We start from the raw sequence: 7,957 nt of genomic DNA on the forward strand, positions 1-7,957 counted from the left end.
CCCCCTAGCAGCCCCCCCCGGAGAAACTTCGCCCGTCTCAGGGATGGATGAGGTGGGAGGGTAAGTTTCCTACGAAGCCTGTTTTTCTCCCCAGAACCGCTCTCAGCTCTGCTCCCCCACAGCCCCCCGCTTCTCTGAGGATGAGACTCGCGACGTCCTAAAGCCGAGAACCGAGTCTGGTTTTCCTCTGCTTTGCGGGTCATCCCTCCGTCCCCGAGGCGATGGCACCGAATGCTTCCTACCCGAGGGGAGGGCTCATGCGGGGAAAGCAGAAGGGAACATATTACTTGGGTGCAAACTGAAGTTCTGGCTCAGGGAGCCTCCTCCTTTGGGGCTGCTGTAAACTGAGCTTAGGTCCGCCCTGTGGACTCGGGCCCTCGGGGGTGGGATCGGAGTCATCGGTCAGATAGCAGCGATCACAGGACACTCGATCCTCACGTGGCCTGAAGGCAGAGGCTGCATGTACCTGTTTTGGGGTGGGGATCACAAGAACCTTTGGCAAGGCCAGGGACCCCAGTATCTGGAGCTCCACTTCCTGGGCAATGATCGACCGGGGTAGAGTAGCACCTGCTTCATTTCTTTTTTCTTTCTTTCTTTTTTTTTTTTTAAATATTTTTATTTATTTCCAGGAGAGAGAGACAGACGGCGTGAGCAGGGGAGGGTCAGAGAGAGAGGGAGTCACAGACTCTGAAACAGGCTCCAGGCTCTGAGCTGGCAGTCAGCACAGAGCCCGACGCGGGGCTCGAACCCACGAACCTCGAGATCATGACCTAAGCGAAAGTCAGACGCTTAACCAACTAAGCCACCCAGGCGCCCCACACCTGCTTCATTTCTAAGGTCACCCCCGTCCTTACCGCTTCCCCAGCCCTGACACCCATTTTGTGCAACTTGTGGGTGCCTTGGAGGCATTTAGCACCAGATGACTGGCTCGAGCTTTTGAGACGTTTTCTCTTTGCACAAAGACACTTCCACATCTGCTTAAAGAGAGGGCGAGGGAAAAACACGGAGACACCAAATAATATTTGAATAACGGTGGCTGCCATGACTTGCTGGTGATTTATTTTGAGAAAGGCTATAGAGGGGCAAGGTCTTCTGCTGCCTCCTCCAGGAAGTTTAGAATTAGAACCAGCGGATATTATTCTATTGAACCTTTGCCAGAGAACAGAGAAAGTTCAGGAGGGAAGGCCTTGACCTCTTCTATTTGGTTTCAGACCCCATGACCCTCCTTCTGGAAGGAAAAACTCCTTTTGGCATCTTTTTCTTTTTCTTTCTTTTTTTTTTTTTTAGGCAGAAGTTTTGCTAAATCCTTGGGAACAAGAAACCCCGACATCCTGTTTTCCTCTGTCCGGAGAGCGACAGATAAGGATCTGGTTTAGACCCTGATCCCAGAGCAGGAGACACAATCACAAGGGCACGCAGGTCTCCCCCGCCCCCCTTCCCAGAGCCTGTTTCTGCTCGGGTTCACGCACACCCTTCGCAGTTTGCGAAAGTTTTCGTTCCCAGGGGGTCCTGAGGTCCGGGCCAGCCCAGGAAGGGCGGCGGGGCCCCTGGGGCGGGGGAGCCTGCCTGTGGCGGCCAGAGGGCCCGGCTCGGTCACCTGGGTGCTGACGCTGGTTTGCCCTGCAGCAAAGGCCACCCATCAATTTGGGAGGCAGCAGGGGTGTTGGGGGAGGGCAGTGTGGGGCCAAAGTAGGATCTCAAATCACCCCCGGGGCGCCGGCCTACCTCAATCACATGCCTCTTCGGGCTGAACCGCGGCCGGTGTTGATCGGATTGAGGCCTGTAATAAACTGGGTACACGGAAATGTTGGGAATTAAAGCAGGCGCGGGGCGCCCTGGTTATAGGAACCATTTAGGGTTCACGCATCGGCTCAGGCCGGAGCATAATTTTACAGCGGCGTCAGTTTGCCGATGACGTGAAACAGCAAAGCAGCAGCCGCCTGAGGAGGTGCAACGCGCACGGCTGGTGAGTGGCGTGTGCAAGTTCATTGCCGAGCTGCCTTAGCAGCGAGGTCGAGGTCTGGAGGCCACCAGCGGCTCTGCCCCCAAATCGCGCGGAATACTGCTCAGACGGTGCCCAGCCCAGGGCCCCGGCCCGTGTCAGAGTGGAGCCCCGTTTGCCCCCACCCTTCTGTCACCCCCACACCCGCCCTGTCTCCAAGGCCGGTGGCACAGCTGTCCCGAGCCCGGGCACCGGGTCTCACCCCGCTGGGCAGTGCTTCGAGTCTCCTGGCTGCCCCCTTCTCCTCCCCGCCTGCGGAACGTGTTACAAGCACAGTTGTGCAGACGTCTCTCCTCTGGTGCAGACTTCATGTGACACCCCCCCCCCCACCGCCTCGCTCTTCAAAGGAAGTCAGGACTCCCCACCGAAGGCCTCGGGGCTCCCCATGTCCCACCAGGTTCTGGTGCGGCCTGTTCTGGGCCACGCTCCCCTCCTCTGCAACTTTTATTTGCTTCCTTCGTGAGGCCCTTTGCACATGCTGTTCCCTCTCCTCGTTGGGCCGCCCCCCCCCGCACCCCCCACCCCCCATTCTGCAGCCTCGTGGCCGCTTTCCCAACAGGCTCCTCCCTGCTGGTCGGGCACATTCCTTAGAGGACCCCTTACTTGTCAAAACGAACTGTTGACTCTGCCATTACTGTTCCGTCTCTGTCTCAGAGCAGGGAGCTGCGAGGGCCGCCCCTCAGCTGGTGTGAGGCCGAGAGGCTGCCTTCGTGAGTGGTGCGGTGGGGTCCAGAAGGCCAACCTCAGACACAGGACGGGAAGTGAAAGGCGCCTTCACAAAGGCCTCATAGCGTAGATTTCATGGGTATAAGATATCTGGTGCAGGCAAATCCAGAGTCAGAAAACACAGCAGTGGCTGCGTGGGAAGGAGGGGTGGGGGGTGACCGCTCCTGGGAATGGAACTTCCTTCTCAGGGTGACGAAAAATGTTCTGAAATGAGATTACAGCAAAATACCCCAAATCATTGAATTGCATACTTTAAGTACATTGAAATCGTATACTTTATTGTTATTTTTTTAAATGTTTTATTTATTTCTGAGACAGAGAGAGAGAGAGACAGAGACAGAGCGTGAGCAGGGAAGGGGCAGAAAGAGAGGGAGACACAGAATCTGAGCAGGCTCCAGGCTCCCAGCTGTCAGCACAGAGTCTGATGTGGGGCTCGAACCCACAAACCGTGAGATCATGACCTGAGCCGAAGTTGGATGCTTAACTGACTGAGCCGCCCAGTGGCTTTAAAAATAGGTGCCCTTCGTGGTATGTGAATTCTATCTGGCGAAGCCAAGCCAGCAGATAGTTAACACATGGAAGTGTGTAGATTTATTCTTTTAATTTATTTTTAAAATTTATTTACTTTTTAATGTTTTTAATGTTTTTTATTTATTTCTGAGAGAGAGAGAGAGAGAGAGAGGAGACAGAGTGAGCAGGGGAGGGGCAGAGAGAGAGGGAGACACAGAATCTGAAACAGGCTCCTGGCTCTGAGCTAGACCTGAGCCGAAGTCAGTCGCTTAACCGACTGAGCCACCCAGGTGCCCTGGAAGTGTGTAGATTTAAAGACAAAGAGGCGCCTGGGTGGCTCAGTCGGTGGAGTGTCTGACTTCGGCTCAGGTCATGATCTCACGGTTCATGGGTTCGAGACCAGCGTCGGGCTCTGTGCTGACAGCTCAGAGCCTGGAGCCTGATTCCGATTCTGTGTCTCCCTCTCTCTCTGCCCCTCCCCTGCTCACACTGTCTCTCTCTCTCTCTCTCTCTCAGAAATAAATAAAACATTTTAAAAAATTGACAAAAAACAAAGACAAAGAAATTCTCTGCAGAAAAGCAGTCAAATGGATCCGTGAATATTTACGCCCATGAGCCGGTGGGGGGAGCAAGCGGCAGGAAGGGGTCCCTGGCCGGCTGGGTCCTCAGAGGCACACTGACCCCAAGGGGAGGGGGGACGGGTCCCGACCCGGTCGCTCGGGGCAAAGGGGGCGCGGTGCGACGGGTGGAGGTGAGGAGGCCAGTGTGGACGGCGGAATTGCTGGACAGCGGGATGTTCAGGAGGTGGCACCCAGGTTGGGCCTCGGAGGCACGTGGCTGCGTGGCCGTGGCCGTGGGAGGGCCCAAGGAAGCGCCCGGAGGGCAGGTGTGGGGAGGCAGGTGTGGGGAGGCGGGTCCTTGGAGACCCTCAGGCGGAAGGAGCAGGGCCACGGCCTCTCCCCCTCTTCCTGGGGCGCCGGTCCTTGTCCCCACGGAGGCGAGTCTGCCGCGGCAGGCGGGTGGGCAGCACCCAGGCCCCCCTCCACGGGGTCCGCTCCCTGTGTCTTTGGACCCTTCCCAGCCTGACGCCTCTCTAGTCCTGTCTCCTTCTTCTGCAAATAGGAATAATGACTCCTGCTCAGGGGCCTGAGCTTTCCGTCTCTCACTGACCGTTGAGGGGCGGAGGGGGGGCCACATTCATTGCCAGCATCAGCCAGATGCGCCCTTGCCGCCCGGGGCCCCAGGGAAGCCAGACAGTCCTGGGGGGTTCCAGGCCGTCACACAGGGGCTCCTGAGTGGGTCTATCTGCTGGCCGTCACTGCCCTCTGCTGGTGTCCCGGGGCCAGACCACGGCGGCCACCGGCTCTGGGCTGCGGGGGAGGGGAGGACCAGACCCCGAGGCTCCCAGTGCTGCTGACTGGGCCCAGCGTCTTACAGAGTTTCTAGGGAGACCGCTACTTCCGACGTGGCTGCGCCGCTCACCTGTGCTCTCTCCCTCTCTGATTCAGACATGACGCTTCTTTCTCAGTGTGAATCAGGAGGGCTCTTCCGGCTAAGATGCGTGCTTGCTCTGCACCAGGCGCTGTGCTAAGGCCCTGGGGCCTGGAGTTCCACGTAGTGCCCACAATACCGCCTGAGGCCGCTACTGTCATCTCCACCCTCTACAGGAACTCCCCCCCCACCCCCCGGCTCAGGGAGGAGCTGGGATTCCAATCCAGTTTGTCCAACAGAGGCAGCTGGGGCCTGGTCTAGTCAAGCTGGGGCCCCAAGCCCCTGACCCACGGCAGGGAGCCATGGTGACCCCAAGTGTCCTTGGCTTCCTGTCCCTTCTCTGCCTCGGATCTGCATCTCCTCTCTGCTTCCCTCTCGCACTCAGCTCCTCACCCTCTGCTCCTATTTGTGTATTTCTGTGTGTGTGCACACCTGCACATCTGTGATTGTACATGTGTCCGTGGGTGCATGTGTGTGTCTGTGTCTGTGTGTGCATCTGCTCGTGTGTACTTAAGTCTGTGTTTGTGACCCCTGGTGAGATGCCAGTGTGGCTGGGAGGGGGGTTCAAGAGAGAGGCCAGAGTGTGGGGCCCAGACGATGGGGCGAGTGGTGCACAGGGACCCGCGGGCTGTGGAGGAGGGGCTCCCTATTAGAGAGACAGTCCCCCCAGATCCAAGGTAGCCCCTCTGGGTGGGGGGGGACAGTCCTGTGCACTTGGCCGAGAACAGGGGTCCTGGGCTGGGTCTGCCACCCTCCCAGGCCAGAGTCTGTGCCCCAGCCCTCGGGCACTTTTCCAAGCCTGTGTGACTCCTGGCCACGGGCTTCTACGGAAGCAGACCTTCTCTGGGGGGTTTCCTGTGTATGAGTGACCCTGAGTGGCACATGGGGACTTCGCAGCCATGGTGGGGAGCTGTCTGCGTGCTGCAGGCCAGCGGTCCATTCCGGGGGGCCGCGAGGAGGGCACACGTTCCCCCCAGACTTTGTTTCAAGCGGCTCATTTGCACCCAAGGGCTTTCTGCGGCAGCCAGGAGCGTTTATCTCTGTCCGGGAGAGGCAGAGGCGTCTCTCTCCAGAGGGATGACACTGCCTGCCTTCCCCCAGCGTGGTGTCCCCGACGGCCGGCAGCTCAAGAAAGAGACTCCTGCGAGACAAAAGCAGGGCGTTGGGGGGCTGTTGCCGAATCATTTCTGGGGAAGATGCCCCAGTCCCCGGCTTGGGGTGGGCTTCCCTTCGCACATGCCCCGAGGACGCCTCTTCGCGACCAGCTCCCTGGGCGCCTGTGTCCAACGACTGCCACTCTGCTCCCCCTTCCCCCCCCAGGAAGCAGGACCTTGTCTCTCTTGTCTGAGAGTGAATGAATGATGGAAGTTCTCGCCCCCCCTTGGACGTTTTGGGTGTAACAGACAGAAAATCCACTCAAACGCACTTTGGCCCCCATTGGACATTGTTGGCTCATGAAATGGAGACGTTCAGAGCATCACTGTGTTTACAGGCTCTGGGGTACCCGCTGGCCTCACCAGATTGTTCTCTCTCTTTCTCTCATGGCTCCATTAATCTCTGCTCTCATGTTCGTGTCCCCTCTTTTCCTGAAGTTGGGTCCCTCCCTGTACTGGGGACAATGGTGGCAGGAAGCTCCAGCTCACCTGCCCTTCACAGCTCAAGAAAGAGAAATTCTCTTAGCATCAAGTCCCAGGGAAGTCTCTGATTGGCTCACTTGAGTCACACGCCCATTCTGATTGACCAGCTGCTTCACAGCCCGCCCCCTACACGTGTGGGGAATGGGGTCCCCTGACTGATACAGGAAGGGCTACACATGGGACCCCAGGCATGTGAAAGGTGTTCTCTTGAAGGAGGGGGTATGAGGTAGGAAGAATAAATTTTTCTATTCATTGAATTCTTTTACAATTAAAAAATAAAAGCCCGGGGGGAACATCTCTTTCTTTTCTTAAGTTGACCTTGTTTGGGAATCAAACTTGATGTGTGGCTTTTTATCAGACTTTGAGAACTTTCACAACTCTTGTGATATGTGGAACTTAAAACAAAACAAAATTAAAGTAAAAAAAGTAGAATTCGACAGCAATTTCCTGGCCGTGCATTTTAGCTTTTAGCCACCCATACGCTAAATGAGCATATATCATTAACTCAAAATGTGGCCCCCAAATGGGCTGTCTCTGCCATTATGGTCTGAGAATTAGACCTGGGACACATTACCCCAAATATCAGTGAGGACAGTAAATGGACAAGTTCCATCTCCCTATGGACTGGAGAATGAGAAATGTATGGCCCGTCATTAAAAGCCTTAGTTCAGGGATATTTTTTTTTCCATTAACACGACTGGAATTGTGTTGAAAGCCAAGTTGTTATCTCTGGGAGGTGAGAGAGTTTCAGGGACGAGCTGGGGGAGACGTGTGGGTTTTTGCACCTGAACCAGGAGGTTTATGGGAGTCTGGGGGGCCTTGGCTTTGCCGCCTGTGGACACTTGTGATTCCAGCGGAAGGGCCCAGGGCCACCTCCATGTCCTCATTGACTGAGATTCCTGGAGTCCGGAAAACTTCCTCCATGCGTGTCTAGAGTGGTCTGAAGAGGAAGGTCTTCAGGCCAAATGTGGTTGTTTTCTGTCTCGGCCCTCCTCCTTCCAAGTTGAGACTCCCCCCCATTTGGGAAACAGACACCCATGAATTCATTGACAACAGTCACCACAGATGCCTGAGTATCTGGGACTCAAAACGGAAGGCGACTCTCCCCATTTTCCCGCTAAGACCTAAGACCAGAGAGCATGTTGGCTGAGATGTAGGTGAAATAGTGAAATGCCTGATTATGATGTTTATTCATCTAGGGATACGTGCGTGTTTAAAATCACACAACACACGAGGTATCACTCTGGCAACACGCGAATCCCTTTTGTCCCGTTTCATCAATCAGTTTTATGTCGATTCTTCACATGGGTCCCCTCCAGCGTCCTTGTCATCGCCAGGCTTGCTGAGGGCCGTTTCCCAGAGCATCTTCATTCCCACGCGGGTGGTGAGAAACATGGCACTTCCCACGTTCCCTCTACGAGGCTGTCACTCAGCGTGTGATTGAAAGGCGCGTGTGCCTGACGTTGGGCCACTCGCCCCAATGATCCCCGGCGTGGGGTGTGATCTTCTCAGTGTGATCGCTTACTTTATTGCATCTTCAAGCAATCTTAATTGGCTCATTATGGCCGTTTTCTATTCCCGTGTAGCAAAT

Source organism: Hyaena hyaena, unplaced genomic scaffold, assembly GCF_003009895.1.
Source record: "Hyaena hyaena isolate Hyena2069 unplaced genomic scaffold, ASM300989v1 scaffold_119, whole genome shotgun sequence".
In the NCBI taxonomy this organism is placed as follows: domain Eukaryota; kingdom Metazoa; phylum Chordata; class Mammalia; order Carnivora; family Hyaenidae; genus Hyaena; species Hyaena hyaena.